Source organism: Dendropsophus ebraccatus, chromosome 3 (genome assembly GCF_027789765.1).
Source record: "Dendropsophus ebraccatus isolate aDenEbr1 chromosome 3, aDenEbr1.pat, whole genome shotgun sequence".
Classification (NCBI taxonomy): Eukaryota; Metazoa; Chordata; class Amphibia; order Anura; family Hylidae; genus Dendropsophus; species Dendropsophus ebraccatus.
In genome coordinates this window covers 25,560,824-25,577,951 of record NC_091456.1, presented here as the reverse complement: position 1 = coordinate 25,577,951, position 17,128 = coordinate 25,560,824, and the positions used below count along the sequence as shown (strand labels likewise).

General features: G+C 46.0%; 1 long non-coding RNA gene across 4 annotated transcripts in view; it reads right to left on the bottom strand.

Moving 5' to 3' along the window:
• Window positions 1-840: 840 nt before the first annotated feature.
• LOC138786988 (uncharacterized) overlaps window positions 841-17,128 on the bottom strand; it is a 64,752-nt gene continuing 48,464 nt past the window's right edge. For 3 of the 4 annotated variants that reach the window (XR_011362274.1, XR_011362272.1, XR_011362273.1), the window contains one exon: window positions 1,281-1,543. This is a non-coding gene — a long non-coding RNA (uncharacterized lncRNA). Of the gene's footprint in view, window positions 1,227-1,280; window positions 1,544-17,128 lie in introns of those variants that run through there. The other variant, XR_011362275.1, reaches the window with a different exon arrangement.

Below are 17,128 nucleotides of genomic sequence, written 5' to 3'. Positions count from 1 at the left end.
AAAAATTGCCACCATTTTGATGGTGTGTGAACATAGCCTTTGACTGTGGTCTCTAATTTTGTACTGCACTACTTCATATGTTTGACCTTGGCTTGGATTTTTGTTATTGCAACCTGGAGATTGTTTCGTGATGGGCCCTGCACCCAGTGAGAGTAGGCAATGCTGGCCAGTTGCAGGCTGCCATTTAGGGAAGATTGTCCAAGTGAGAAGGGAAAGGGTGCCGAGTTCATTTTAGGGCCCACTTTTCCCCTATGGACGTTATAATGTCAGTTATAATGTCAGACACCACACATATACTTACCAATGATGATCGGTGTCCCGTAGCTCGGCTTTAAGGGCAACTCCAGGTAGAGGTTTAAAAAAAATGAAACTTCTGCAGAAGAATATAGCATTACTTACCTGTCTATCCCAGTTTTGAAACTACCAAAAATCCATTTGTTTGGGGGGGGGTTCTTTATTGTGTTTCTGTCCTTTCTGGTTGAGTAGTTCCCAGAATGCAATGCTTTCCCTCAGCTGATCATCACAATCAGTAAAATTAGCGCTGCATCTGCTTCTGGCCGGTCAGAGATGGTGAATCACTCAGGGGATTCAGTTATCCAGCTCCGCCTCCTGTGACATTACACCCTGCCCCCTCTCTGCATCATCAGCCTGTGCTCAGCAAACACACACAATGTGATACAGAGGCATGGAAGATTTGTCTCCTAAGGTGGGATAGCAGAAGGAGCAGGAGACAATGTGAATTGGCACAGGGGCCATTTTTTTCACTTCCTGGATTTTTATCAGCTACCAGTGTGGCAGAACCGTACAGATACAGTAATACATTGTATAGAAACATCTATATAACTTTGAATGTACTTTTAATTGAAAACAAGTTTTTCTTATCCGGAGTTCCCCTTTAATTCCGGTCCTACGGCGTTGATTGGATCCCCCAATGTTTTGCTTGAGATCACAAGAGGCAGGCTGGGACGGGCCCCCGGCTGTCTTGCAGTGGTATTGGTATGCGGTGGTATTAGTCAGTAGCAGCGGTGGTGTTAGTCAGTATGTGGTGTTATTAGTCAGTATGTGGTAAGGGGGGGGCCCAAGTTGACCTCTTGCACCAGGGCCCAAGAGACATTAGCTACGCCCCTGGTCAGAAGAGCTGTGACGTCATCGCCAGCCGGATCCAAGTGGCGCCGTACGACCAGAACGAAGCCGCGCTGTGAGACACTGATCACCACTCAAATTGGCTACAAATTGAGACACAAAGTATATCTGGAAGTTACATAACAGTTAATGCTATAATGACTAAGCTTTATTTACATCAAACAAAGCAAACAACTGGTAACTAATATTATGGGCAGTTTCTCCAAAAACAAACGCCATGATATGAAATGACTTGGTGAAATGTTCTCAAAGCTCGTGTGAGAAGACGGATCAGACTGATGGAGTTTTGTTGTTCACTTACTCAGTTATTCAATTCTTCATCTGGTTTAAATGTTATTCTCCAGTAATGGCCAGCAGGTTGCATAGAGTAATGCAGGCAGAGGGAATTGTATAAGCATACCTGTCATTAGGAAAAAAAAGCAAAAACTTCTGACATGTTACAGAAACACAGTAAAATGTGAAGCATGGTAGCTATTTCATATTGTCTACCCAGTACAGAGAAAGTATATAGAATATGACTGTTTACATGAAGTCATAGAGAAAAATTACTTCCTCCTTCCTAAGCAAAGGTGAGAGTCTGATATACTGAGTACTTCTACACTACTACAGTATATATCTTAAAGGAGAAGTCTGGAGATTTTTAGGGGCAGGGAGGAATTTGATTACAAGTAGAAACTTACCTCTCCCTGTGCTTGCAGTGAGCAGCCTGTCCCGACTGATGGACTGGACGCTAAGCCAATCAGTGACTGGAGTAGAATCAGTCCATCAGCCAGGTCATGATGTGTCAGCGCCGGAGATCTCACAGCCCAGTGGGGGTCCCGAGGCCGGTCCCACCATTTACTGCGGGCACGGGGAGAGGTAAGTTCCTACTTATTATAAAATTCCCCCCTGACCCTGCTGGCTGCCAGATTTAAAAAATCGCCGGATTTCTGCTTCAATAAACGTGAACATGGCGGTCTGAAAAGTGTCTGTATAGTAATCTTTCTGGACTATGGGGTAGGCTATGTAACACGGGCCGACGATCTGCCAAACCAGGCATGACATCACATGTAATAGGCCAGAGATCAGCAGACACACAATCAAGAAATCAATCAATATTAACAGGAATCTATCAGATTTTTTTTTATCATAGTAAGCATTACCACTATTGGTCTAATTCCATAGTTTTTATATATTCTAATGAGTGGCAGGTGCCTGAAACCTTCCTCCCCTATTATAGCCCCACAGCTGATGACTTCACTGCCCACCTTGCATGGTCCAAGTCGCAGGAGTACTGATCTACTAGATCAGCGCTGACTTAGAGGGCCTATTACATGGCTTGAAAAGCTTCCAGATTGTTTTGCATCCCTTTGCCTAAATCAGCTGGCAGGGGAAAGAACGTTCTTTGTACAGCATGTGAACATAACCTAAAAGTTAGCGATCAGCGTTTGCGCATTCATCAGCTGATCGCTTGCATTATTACTTGTGTGACAATCTCTATTAGTTCCTTCCCCAAATTAAAAAACGTCACATTTTTTGACCTCCATGCATGTTACCATAGCAAACTGCACCATATAAAAGCCCATATTATGGTTATCAGATCCGCTATAAATAGTAACATTTAGATTTACATGATTTTTTTTTTTTTGAGATTTTACAATTGTATGTTTCTAAATCTATCCAATGTTTTATCCCAGCGAGCGTAACTACTACTGGTCTGACGTTTGGCTGATGATTACAAAAATCCCATGTTTTTTTTAATATGCTAATGAGCGGCAAGTATTCACAACCCTCCTCTCTATCTTATCTCTCCTGCTTTCATTTAATCACCTCTTCACGGTCCACCTTAGGGCCGGTTTAACCCTTTCAAGACCGAGCCCATTGATGCACGGATGTCCGGGTCAAATTATCGCAATGTTCCTCTCCGCCTTCTAAGAGCCATAGCGCTTTTATTTTTCCACCTACAGGGCTGGTTGGGGTGTAATTTTTTGCGTCATGATCTCTAGTTTTTATTAATATCATATTGGTGTAACAGAAAAATTTTCATCGCTTTTTAGTATCAAACATATGAATGTTTATTAAAAGTACAAAGACACATAGCACAAAGCCAATGGGCCTACAATCGGCCTCCAACATGAAAGGAAGAAAACAAACAACAATACAATAATTAAGTGCAAAAAAATAAAAAAATAAAATACAAACAAGAAAGTCCAGTACCCGTCGTCCCATCATATGGAAATGTAATATGAAATGTCTTTCACATGAGCTGAAGTAATCCAGGGTGTCCAAATCTTCTCGAAAGCTTCCACAGTGTCCCCCCTTATTGCCGTAATTTTTTCAAAAACCATAATATCATTTACACGATCTTTAATCTTATCTAGAGAAAGATGAGTTTTTTTCCAGCAAGAGACAACATAGATCCTAGCTGCTAGCAATATAAATTGTGCCAATTTAAACAGGCTATAGGGAAGCCTAGATGGCTTAACTCCAAATAGGCACGCTTGAGGTGTGCTAGGGAAAGGCCGGCCAATTACGTCCACCACCAGCTGAATCACCTGCGTCCACAATCTCTGGACTACAGGGCAAGACCACCAAATGTGGTGCATGTCTCCTATCACCTGATAGCCTCGAAAACAAAAGGGAGACACCTCTGGGTATATGGCATGCAACCTAGCAGGAACATAGTAAGTCCTATGTAATATCTTAAGGGCAGTCTCTGCGAGGGATACCTGCCAACTCCCTTTGCTAAGCAGTTCACTACTATTTTTCCATTGCAATGGTGACAGAGTTATATGCAAGTCAGTCTCCCATTGGGTCATGTAGGGGAGTTTTTTGTCAGCAGGCAACAAACTCAATAATGAATAAAGCATAGATAGCATGCCGGAAATACCAGGGGTGTATAATGCCAGGCGCTCAAAATCCGTAGGCGAGATATCCACTCCTAATGCTTTGAGTGAACCAAAAAATGAATAAATCTGCTGCAAACAAAACCTCTCAGATAGGGGTGGACTTAATTGCCGATCACACTCCTCCATAGTATATGTACGCTTTCTACATAGAAAATCTTGTAAACTGAGCAAGTTGTTCACTTTCCACCAGGCCAATTGAGATTGCAAAAGACCAGGTGGAAAATGAGGATTACCTAAGAGAGGGGTCAAGGGGGAGAACACCAATTGGAGCTTATTCTTAAATCTTACCCGTCTCCACAGTGCAAGAGAGTACAACACTAACTGTGCAGATGCATGTAAACGTGGTAAAGTAGGCGCACAGGACCACATCAAGGCCAGTACTGAGTAAGGCAGGACCAAGTCAGACTCCAGTTGGACCCAGCTAGGAGCAGTACCCTTGATATTGACCAAGAGCAGTTGGGCCAATCGTGCCGCGGTATAGTAGTGACATAAATGGGGAATAGATAAGCCTCCAGAACGCTTATGAATAAACATCACAGATGAAGCAATCCTTGGACGCTTACCGTTCCAAATAAAGCGTAAATAAATATGTTTATTTTTATATTTTTATAATGTGCAAGGAGGTATTTTAACCTTTTATTGGGAGGGGGGTTTATAAAGGTTTTTTAAATACTTTTAATTTTTTTTATTACACTTTTTTTTACACTCTTATTTTACATCATTAGGCTATGTTCACACTACGCGGCCGGACATATACGTGTTAAACTCCAGCCGGGGATTTACGCAAGTTGCGGACGGCTACGTACGGACCGCGAACTTACGCCCGTAGTCTACTTACGCTTCCTACGTAGCGATCTGACAGCGGTCTTTTACTTGGAAATCTTCGGCTAGCCCCGGACACCCCACAGAACCTTTTGGATCGGCAAAGAAAAGTGGAAAAATGAAGAAATCGCCACTACGTACGGGACGGCATGTTACGCTACGGGCGTAAGTTACAGCATTTTCGTCCTCAAACAATGGTCTGGTTCAGTTTTTACGGCGCCGTGTAAGATCCTGGCGTAAGTTCTTACGTAGTGTGAACTGTGCAGCCGTACATCGTATACTTTCCATTGTACGCAAACTACGTAAATCTCCGGCCGCTTATTCATGGAACGCGCTACGTCCAGAGACTTACGTAGTGTGAACATAGCCTTAGATTGCATGTACTGATCTATGCTATGCCATAGCATAGCACAGATCAGTGTTATTGGCAATCTATGCATGAAGCCTGTCTAAGCGCAGACAAGCGATGGCTGCATGGCTTGGCTGCGGGGGTCCCGATCAGTCAGTGACAGGAGCTTCTCCTGTCACTGACTACCATAAACGCTGCAATCACTATAGATCGCAGCGTTAAAGGGGTTAATGACAGGTAGCTGCGGGATCGCAGCTGCCTGTCATTATCCTGGGACACTGATGTGTGCGGGGCCGCTCTCACTGCAGTGGTCCAGCACACATCAAACACCTCAGTCAGGAACGTATATATACATTCTTACTGCATGGGGTATGCTGACATGAAGGTGTTAAATAGCCCAACAGGAGGCCACCCTTTAAGAAAAGTGGGATGCCATGCCTCAGCAGACAATATAATGACTTGAGATGTCGTCATCAAGCAATATAAAAAAAAAAATTTCTGAATTAACTGAGAATTATATAGATTTTTAATTTTATTCTATTTAAAATTCTTATCAGCTGCTGTATGTCCTGCAGGAAGTGGTGTATTCTCTCCAGTCTGGCACAGTGCTCTTTGCTGCCACCTCTGTCCATGTCAGGAACTGTCCAAAGCAGAATATGTTTTCTGTGGAAATTTGCTACTGCTCTGGACAGTTCCTGACATGGACAGAGGTGGCAGCAGCAAGAGCTGTGTCAGACTGGAAAGAATACACCACTTCCTGCAGGGCATACAGCAGCTGATAAGTACTAGAAGACTTGAGATTTTTAAATAAAAGTAAATAACAATTCTTTATAACTTTATAGAAAAAAAACCATTTGCCAGAGTCCCTCTACTTTCAAGATATTGATGTAGCATGAACCTTTTATGGTATTCATAAATTTCGCCCGCACGCCAAATATCTCAAACTTTTTGTGAGAAGTGTATATACCCACAGACACATGTGCACAGGCACCTACACTAAGGGCCCTATTCCACGGGATGATTATCGTTCAGATTATCGTTAAGTCGTTCAAATCTAAGCGATAATCGTTCGGTTGAATAGCAGTTAACAATTAACAACCGAGCGAGAAATTGTTAATCGATTAATAAGACTTGGACCTATTTTTATCGTTGCTCGTTCGCAAATCGTTCGCATTGAATAAGACGCCGTTCGGTCGTTCGCAGTAGTGATGAACGCAATAGCGACGACAACACGATCGTAAGAACGATCATAAGTAACGATTATCGCTCCATGCAAATGGGTGAACGATTTCAGGCCTTTCGCAATAGCGGTCGTTTGGATCGTTTATTGTTAACGATTATGCGAACGATAATCGTCCTGTGGAATAGGGCCCTAAGTTCCCCTTTCCACCTTTTTTACAGAGGCTCAAGTTCCTTCCTGGGACAGACTGTGTGCACAGGTTTCTCCTGTAGCTTCCTCTGGTCCTGTCTCCTCCATGTGGACAGGAGCAAAAAAAATCTCAAGCATTAAAAATAGTTCCTGAAAACCTTGCAGAGTAACAAGATAGGGGAAAAAAATTTATTATATGCTTCCTGCTTCCAGCCCTGTATATATGGCTTTATTTTTCTTAATCTATACATATACCAAAATATAGACGTGCATGAAGGAAGTATATGAAGCACAGCTATTAACCCCTTCATGACCAAATGTCATTGATGCACGGACGTCCGGGTCAAATTGAAGCAATGTTCCCCCCCCCCCCCCCGCCTTCTAAGAGCCATAGCGCTTATTTTTTTCCACCTACAGGGCAGCTTGGGGTGTCATTATTTACGCCATGATCTCTAGGTTTTATTGGTATTGATATCGGTGTAAGAGAAAAATTTTGATTGGTTTTTTTTTTTCTAATACATAATCTTAAGAAATTAGGAATCCTGCTGGGGTTTTTTCCACGCTTGTTATAGTTTAATCGTTTAGAAAATTCTGCACACTACGATATGTAATATGTTTATTTTTTATATATATATATATATATATATATATATATATATATATATATATATATATATATATTTTTTTTTTATATATTTTAACCCTTAGAGTACCGGGCCAATTTCAATTTTTCGTTTTTTCCTCCTTGTGCTTAAAAGGCCATAGCACTTGCATTTTTTCACCTAGAAACCCACATGAGCCCTTCTTTTTGCGTCACTAATTGTACTTTGCAATGACAGGCTGAATTTTTGCATAAAGTACACTGCGAAACCAGAAAAAAAATTCAAAGTGTGGTGAAGTGAAGTTGAAAAAAAAAACCAACACATTTTGTTCATTTGGGGGGTATTTGATTTTACGCCATTCGCCCTGGGGTAAAACTGACTTGTTATGCATATTCCTCAAGTTGTTACGATTACAACGATATATAACATGTATAACTTTCATTGTATCTGATGGCCTGTAAAAAATTCAAACCATTGTTAACAAATATATGTTCCTAAAAATCGCTCCATTCCCATGGACTCTGAATGCGTGGAGGCAGCCCTGGACGTACGGGTATGTCTAGGGTCGCCTAAGGGTTAAATTGTGTAATGGGAAAGGGGCAATATAAATCTTTATTGGGGAATCCTAGTAGGGTTTTCTTTAAATATGTTTTAAAACTTTAATTTTTTTTTTTTTTTTTACACATTTTGTATTGCAGATATAAGTCCCAGGGGACTTATATATGTAATGCTCTGATTGCATATACTGATGAATGCTATGCCATAGCATAGCATTCATCAGTTTTATTGACAATCTGTATAAAAAGTCTGCCTGAGAGCAGACTCTATGAAGAGAGATCGAAGATCTGACAGGATGGAGGTAAGTGGCTTACACCCAATGGCCGGTACAAGTGTTTGGGACCCCCGCAGCCATGCTGTGGGGGTCCTGAGCAGTCGGTGACAGGTCCTTGTCCTGTCACTGACCACCTTAAACAAAGTGATTGCTGTGAATCGCGGTGTTTAAAGGGGTTAATGACAGGCAGCTGCGGGACTGTGGCTGCCCCTCTGGGGACAGTAATGTGTGCAGGGCCTATCACATTGAAATGGCCCTGCACACATTAAAACCCCTTAACAGTCAGGAACGTCAGGGCAATACAATATTTTAATAAAAATTTTCACTGGACTTCTCCTTTAAAATACAGGTAAACTAAACACCAGATTGCGGTGATTTGAGCCCTATTACACGGGACCATTAGCATACGAAAAAACGTTATAATGTTCGAATTTAAATGATAATCATTCCGTGTAATTGCAGGCGATTGAAAAATCGTTTGTGTGCCGATGATCGTTGATTTAGATCTGACCCTAAATTCATTGTTAAGCGTTCACTAGTCGTTCAGTGTTCACATCGTTCCTTCTTTTGCTGGGATCAGATGAAGTAAACGATCGTAGTGACCATCATAACTAATGACCATCGTTCTGTGTAATATGGTGAACGTTTTCGGGTTAACGATAAACAAGCTTGTTTACGACCGTTCATGGTTAATGGTTTATCATTAAAAATCGTTTCATCTAATAAACGTACAAAAAAATAAACTTATGTTGATCTCAATTTTGTGTCCGTTAAAAAAAAAAAAAAAAAACAAGCCCGTTTTGATCCGTCCTTTTTATAATGGAGGTCAATGGAAAAAATGGATCAAAATGAATGCACACAAATGCATCAGTTTTTTTTTGCAAAAAATGGATGAAAAAAAAACGTAGTGTGAACCCAGCCTTATTCTCTTTTAATAGTAAAACCACAGTCTATAAAGGTATATATCTGTGGCCAGGATGGCAGCTGGCTGAGAGTGGAATCCACAAGTTAGAAAGCAGAGGAGGTGAGGGCTCCAAAACGAACTGACATTGAGGTAAGGAAGACACTCCGATTATTTTAGCTGAACAATGATGCTGCTACAGGTGCTGAAATGGACACTATTGTATTCTGGAGCCCGGCAGTAAGAGCAGCTTCTAATGAACATTGATACCTAGTGCGATTCCAGGAAGAAAGGCTTGTTGTCACTAATGTCGGCTGTCCACTGTTATTAGAACTCTTTTGTACATCACCTTTAGGGTAAATTCACACAGGCGTCTCGCATAAGAAATCCGCAGCTAAACCGCAGCTAATCCGCAGCTAATCCGCAATACACATATTAATATTAGTAAAAATAATAAATGTATTGCGGATTAGCTGCGGATTAGCTGCGGATTAGCTGCGGTTTTTCTATGCGAGACGCCCGTGTGAATTTACCCTTAAGCTGTGGGTAAGATGTATGTGTTGGGACAATTACTCAACATATACGTCTGCTGAAAAGCTCGAACATATGCCCCCGTATAGGCTTACAGCGACATATGTTGTCCATTGACTCCCATTGTAGAAGAAAAGCATACAGCTACACGCTACAGCTATATAGAAAAGTGTGGTCTACTAGGCTATTCTATACGGAAAAAAAAAAGTATACCGAAAAAGTCAGGGGTCTGATCATTGGGGTCACCCATGATTTCAAGAATGGGAAAGAAGAAGTCAGTGCCAGCAAGCAGATTCTGTGAGCCATCATCATGCCCTTTTAACATAAGGACAAGTCCACGTCCTTACACTTGAAAGACGATAATGCCCTGCCTATTATTCCTCTGACTAATTAAGGGGCTGCAGTCAGTGATTGGCTGGACAGGCTATCACTGCCATGACTGGTCTGTCTCCAAAGTGGCAGCCAATATGATCAGTGGGGACTCAGAAGTTGCTACAGGAGCAACCCCAGGGGACTCAGGTAGGCAAGTATGCCTTATTTTTTATTTTTCTAACAATTAAAAAAAAAAAAAATTGTATCTGGATTCCCCCTTTAAGAGCAAACAAAATATCTGAAGCCGAGGGGCATTGTCCAGAGGGATCGAGGGGAGGGCAGATGGATGATGGATAGGGAATGCCTCCTCAAGGTCAGCTGACTGGTAGAGGAATGATGTTTGAGATCCAGGAGTTTAGTGCAAACCTTAGCTAGATAACACTGGTGAATATCGAGGAAGCCAATGCCCCCGATCCTTTGGACAATATGCTTGACCTAGGGGAGCTAGGTGTCCATAAAAACCAGGATACATGGGATTGTGATGTGATTGTGACCACTAGGTACATCACTTCGTGTGTTTTTTTTTACATCAATAGACCGGCGCGGGAATGCCGGGGACATTTGCAGAACCTGCTCGGCCACCTGGTGCTGCACACGATGACAGCTCATATATCATATATGATATGGTGGGCCCCATAGCAGCCGCTATGGCTGCTATAGTGGTAGTTGCGCCCTTGATACCAGAGAGAGAAGCAAGGACCAATTTTTTTTTTTTTTTTTATTTAAATCTTTTTCTAATATTCATTTCATTTTCCTGTCATTGTTTTTATCCTAAAGAGGAAGGAGGTGAAGAATTGAGATTTCTTTGTGATCAGTGTACACCGAAGCGTTGAACAGAGTTAGTTAAGCAGGTTTTGCGGGCAGGGAGTTTTTAAAAATTGCTTTTGGGTGCAGTGAAAAAAAAACAAACAAAAAAAAACCTACTCACCTGACCGGTTCTTCCTGGTCCCTGAGAGGTTTTATGCAAATAGGAAATCCCCACCCAGCCCATCACAGCCTAATGGTGCGTTTACACAGACAAAGTTATCTGACAGATTTTGGAAGCCAAAGCCAGGAGCATACTATAAACAGAGAACAGGTCATAAAAGAAAAGACTTTTCATATCCATTTCTGGCTTTGGCTTCCAAAATCTGTCAGATAAATCTCTATGTGTAAATGCACCATAAGGCTATGTTCACACCAGTGGCGGATTAAATGTACCCTGGGCCCCGGGCTGTCTACCCAACCTGGGCCCCCCCAGTCAATCTGCCCACATTATAATCCGCTACTGCCCCCCCCCCCCACGCTGTCCCCAATAAACACTGCCTGCCTCCCCTCCCTGCTGGACCCAATAAACATAATGTTTGGTCCCTTGCTGCTACCCCCAGTAAGGAAGGTCGCAGGGTCCCAGCAGCACAGAGGATGTCAGGAGAAGGGTGCTGATCTATTGGGGAGGTCCGAGCAGCACAGAGGATGACAGGAGAGGAGGGCGCTGATCTTATAGGGGAGGTCACAGGGTCAAAGCAGCACAGAGGATGTCAGGAGAGGAGGGTGCTGATCTTATAGGGGAGGTCACAGGGTCAAAGCAGCACAGAGGATGTCAGGAGAGGAGGGTGCTGATCTTATAGGGCAGGTCACAGGGTCACAGCAGCACAGAGGATGTCAGGAGAGGAGGGCACTGATCTTATAGGGCAGGTCACAGGGTCACAGCAGCACAGAGGATGTCAGGAGAGGAGGGTGCTGATCTTATAGGGCAGGTCACAGGGTCACAGCAGCACAGAGGATGTCAGGAGAGGAGGGCGCTGATCTTATAGGGGAGGTCACAGGGTCCCAGCAGCACAGAGGATGTCAGGAGAGCAGGGCACTGGTCTTATAAGGGGATGTCCCAGCAGCACAGAGGATGTCAGGAGAGGAGGGTGTTAATCCTATAGAAGATGGTCCCCCCTTCTCCCCTTATAGATGGTCCCCCTCTTCCCCCCCTTATAGATGGTCCCACTCTTCCCCCCTTATAGATGGTCCCCCTCTCACCCCACCCCCACCTTATAGATGGTCCCCCTCCCCCCCACCTTATAGATGGTTCCCCTCTCCCCCCCCCCCACCTTATAGATGGTTCCCCTCTTCTCCCCCCCCACCTTATATATGTGGCCCCTCTTCCCCCCCCACCTTATAGATGTTCCCCCTCTTTCCCCCCCACCTTATAGATGTTCCCCCTCTTCTCCCCCCCACCTTATAGATGTGGCCCCTCTTCCCCCCCCACCTTATAGATGGTCCCCCTCTTCTCCCCCCCACCTTATAGATGTGGCCCCTCTTTCCCCCCCCCCACCTTATAGATGTTCCCCCTCTTTCCCCCCCCACCTTATAAATGTTCCCCCTCTCCCCCCTCCACCTTATAGATGTTCCCCCTCTTCCCCCCACCTTATAGATGTCCTCCCTCTTCCCCTCCACCTTATAGATGTTCCCCCTCTTCCCCTCCACCTTATAGATGTCCTCCCTCTTCCCCTCCACCTTATAGATGTCCTCCCTCTTCCCCTCCACCTTATAGATGTTCCCCCTCTTCCCCCCCCCCCCCGCCCTGTGCACAGCTGATAACATAAAAAATAAAAATAAAAAAACTCACCTGCAATCCATTCCCCCGTTGATCCTCTCCTGCAGGCTCCGTCTGCTGATGTGCGGCTTCCGGGGGTGTCCCGACCTATCCCCCGGCAGCGCGCGCATCACAAAGCTCCCCGTGCGCCAGAAGTCACAGCCACAAGCGCACGGGGAGCTCTCTGATGCGCGCGCTGCCGGGGGATAGGACGGGACACCTGCGGCAGCAGGACTCTTGTAACCGCAAGCAAAACAATGCTTACGGTCACAAGAGAGTCACCGCAGCGGCGTGGGCGCATTATAATGTGGGCGGCGCAGCATGGGCCCCCCCCCCCGGAGCCTCGGGCCGCGGGCGGCTGCCCGAACTGCCCACATTATAACCCGCCACTGGTTCACACAACTTATGTGCATATGATCGGGTGATCCTGATCGGTAAAACGGACCGCCGGAGGTCTCTCACCTGCCTCCATGCGGTCCAATTGGCGCTCTGGCCATGAGCCTGCACAGGCAGGGTCAATGAGCAGAGCGCCGAAAACACTAATCAATGCTATGCCTATGGCATAGCAATGATCAGTGTGAATAATAAAAGTTATGTATGTACAAGTCCCCCAAAGGGACTTAAAATGTATAAAAAAAAAAGTTAAAAACACCAACACACTGCCCCAAAACCCCTCCCCCAATAAAAGTCTAAATCACCCCCATTTCCCATTATATAAATAAAACATATAAAAATAAATAAATAAATAATATTATAACATACAATATACCGTAGCGTGCGTAATTGTACGATCTATTAAAATATAACAAGCGTCATTGCGAACGGTGTAGACGAAAAGAGGGGAAAAAGTTTGCGGATTACCAATTTTATGTTACATTATATATATAAAAAAATATAATAAAAAGTGATCAAAACGTCCGATCCTCACAAATATGGTATTAATAAAAACTAGAGATCATGGCGGAAAAAATTACACCCCATACACAGGGCCGCTTTAACCTAGGTGCATATGGTGCACGTGCACCGGGCCCCCTAGTTCAGATCACGTGACAGGGGCCCCCAGCTGAGGAGAGCAGTGAAGGGGAAGGAGCTGAATACACAATGGTCGGTGCTCTGTGACACCTGTGGCAGTGCGGGGCTGGTGGTGGTCGGGAAGGAGGAGGACTGTAGCTGCTTCCTGTGAGACAGTGCACAGTGCAGAGTGACTGGGTCTTACAGGAAGCAGCTACAGGCTGCACTCCATGCTCTGCTGGCCCTGTCTGCGGGGGAGCCCAGGAGGCAGTGCCCACTTCACAAGCATCCAGCCTCTCCCCAGGCAGAGTGTGTGGAGGCCGGGGAGCAGCGCCTGCACCATAGATGTAAGTAGTAGCGAGGGGGGGAATTGAAGCTGGGGGCCCACTGACAGAGGATTAGCCCACCAGACCTGTCCGGAGTATGTCCCGATAAGCCCCGCCCCCTGGTCTCAAGCCCCGCCCCCGGCACAGACCACAGGTGGTATTTTAACACTTACTGCCATTCAGAAGTCACCCAGCTTTCCTGCATCTTATATTGTATGACAGAGGCCACCCAGCTTTCCCAGGATCTTAGTCTTAGTATGATGGGGGGTCACAAGATCTTACAGACTAGAAGGACTGAGTCAGTCCTCCTAGTCTGTAAGCTCCTGTCCCCCCCCAGTCCTCCTCCTAGTCTGTAAGCTCCTGTCCCCCCCCCAGTCCTCCTCCTAGTCTGTAAGCTCCTGTGTCCCCCCCAGTCCTCCTAGTCTGTAAACTCCTGTGTCCCCCCCAGTCGTCCTCCTAGTCTGTAAGCTCCTGTGTCCCCCCAGTCCTCCTCCTAGTCTGTAAGCTCCTGTGTCCCCCCAGTTCTCCTAGTCTGTAAGCTCCTGTGTCCCCCCAGTCCTCCTAGTCTGTAAACTCCTGTGTCCCCCAGTCCTCCTCCTAGTCTGTAAGCTCCTGTGTCCCCCCCAGTCCTCCTAGTCTGTAAGCTCCTGTGTCCCCCCAGTCCTCCTAGTCTGTAAACTCCTGTGTCCCCCCCAGTCCTCCTCCTAGTCTGTAAGCTCCTGTGTCCCCCCAGTCCTCCTCCTAGTCTGTAAGCTCCTGTGTCCCCCCAGTCCTCCTAGTCTGTAAGCTCCTGTGTCCCCCAGTCCTCCTCCTAGTCTATAAGCTCCTGTGTCCCCCCAGTCCTCCTAGTCTGTAAGCTCCTGTGTCCCCCAGTCCTCCTCCTAGTCTGTAAGCTCCTGTGTCCCCCCCAGTCCTCCTAGTCTGTAAGCTCCTGTGTCCCCCCAGTCCTCCTAGTATGTAAGCTCCTATGTCCCCCCAGTCCTCCTCCTAGTCTGTAAGCTCCTATGTCCCCCCAGTCCTCCTCCTAGTCTGTAAGCTCCTGTGCCCCTAGTCCTCCTCCTAGTCTGTAAGCTCCTGTGTCCCCAGTCCTCCTCCTAGTCTGTAAGCTCCTGTGTCCCCCCAGTCCTCCTCCTAGTCTATAAGCTCCTGTGCCCCCAGTCCTCCTCCTAGTCTGTAAGCTCCTGTGTCCCCCCAGTCCTCCTCCTACAGACTAGGAGGAGGACTGGGGTGACACAAGAGCTTACACACCCATACTCCCTACAGTGGGAACCTGTTATAGCCAGAAACTGTTCCAGTGGTGATATTAGGTCTGTACGTGCCCCCACTAGCTTCACTCTCCATTATTCATAAACCTTTAGGGGTATTGTACCTGACATAGGAATGCTCCCCGACCATATTCCCTTTTTATAACTTGTCATAAGTCATAAGTGCACTGAGTATAATGCACCAGTGATAATAGCTGATAAATATAATTTAGTTAAGCTTTATAAGGAGCGGGGGCCCACTCTTGAGGTTTGTGCACTGGGCCCACCAGTGTATTAAAATGGCCCTGAGTGGATCTACCTGACTATAAGGGGACAGGGCCGATTCTAGCTCTTCTGCTGCCTGAGGCGAGAACTGAAATAGCGCCCCCCCCCCCCCCCTCAACTGAGATCAACATCATATAAACACCAAATAATTCCACCACATGATGACTGCATATCAGCACTCCATAGTGACTAAATACTATTACCAATATTGCCACTACAAGGGAAAAATTCCACCACTGACTGATCAATACCACCAGTAGTGCTACTGAATAAAAAACACTGTATAGAGTCCAGCATTACCCCCACACAGTGACAGTATAGTGATCAGGGTACAGTTACATCCAGTGACTCACAAGTGACGTCTTCTCTCATCAGAGTTGTTCACTTTCTCTTTTCTTCTACATTCAGATCCGACTCCATCATGAAGACTTCTGTTAGCCATGACTTGTTCCCGCAGCATCTATTGGACAGACATTTTAGGCTCCACAATTTAGAAGATCCCTTCTGCATCTCCACACTATTATAATCCCCATTCTCCTCATGTAGTTATAATCCCCCCATCTCTTCCTGTAGTCATAATTCCACGTGTCCCCCATCTCCTCATAATCCTCCAATCTCATCATAATCCCCCCCACCTGTGTCTCACCATCTCCTCATATTCCTCCTGTGCCCCCCATAATCCTCCCATCTCCTCATATTCCTCCTGTGCCCCCCACAATCACCCCCTGTATCATCCATCTCCTGTGCCCCCCACAATTACCCCCTGTATCATCCATCTCCTGTGTCCCCCCAACAATCACCCCCTGTATCATCCATCTCCTCATATTCCTCCTGTGTCCCCCACAATTACCCCCTGTATCATCCATCTCCTATGTCCCCCCAACAATTACCCCCTGTATCATCCATCTCCTGTGTCCCCCCACAATCACCCCCTGTATCATCCATCTCCTGTGTCCCTCCATCTCCTGTGTCCCCCCATCTCCCCACAATCACCCCCTGTATCATACATCTCCTGTGTCTCCCCACAATCACCCCCTGTATCATCCATCTCCTGTGTCCCCCCAAGTCCCCACAATCACCCCCTGTATCATCCATCTCCTGTGTCTCCTCATCTCCCCACAATCACCCCCTGTATCATCCATCTCCTGTGTCCCCCCAAGTCCCCACAATCACCCCCTGTATCATCCATCTCCTGTGTCTCCCCATCTCCCCATAATCACCCCCTGTATTATCCATCTCCTGTGTCCCCCCACAATCACCCCCTGTATCATCCATCTCCTGTGTCCCCCCATCTCCTGTGTCCCCCCCATCTCCCCACAATCACCCCCTGTATCATACATCTCCTGTGTCTCCCCACAATCACCCCTGTATCATACATCTCCTGTGTCCCCCCATCTCCCCACAATCACCCTCTGTATCATCCATCTCCCGTGTCCCCCCATCTCCCCATAATCACCCCCTGTATCATCCATCTCCTGTGTCCCCCCATCTCCTGTGTCCCCCCCATCTACCCACAATCACCCCCTGTATCATACATCTCCTGTGTCCCCCCCATCTCCCCACAATCACCCCCTGTATCATCCATCTCCTGTGTCCCCCCCATCTCCCCACAATCACCCCCTGTATCATACATCTCCTGTGTCCCCCCCATCTCCCCACAATCACCCCCTGTATCATCCATCTCCTGTCCCCCCATCTCCCCACAATCACCCCCTGTATCATCCATCTCCTGTGTCCCCCCATCTCCCTATAATCACCCCCTGTATCATCCATCTCCTGTGTCCCCCCATCTCCTGTGTCCCCCCCATCTACCCACAATCACCCCCTGTATCATACATCTCCTGTGTCCCCCCCATCTCCCCACAATCACCCCCTGTATCATCCATCTCC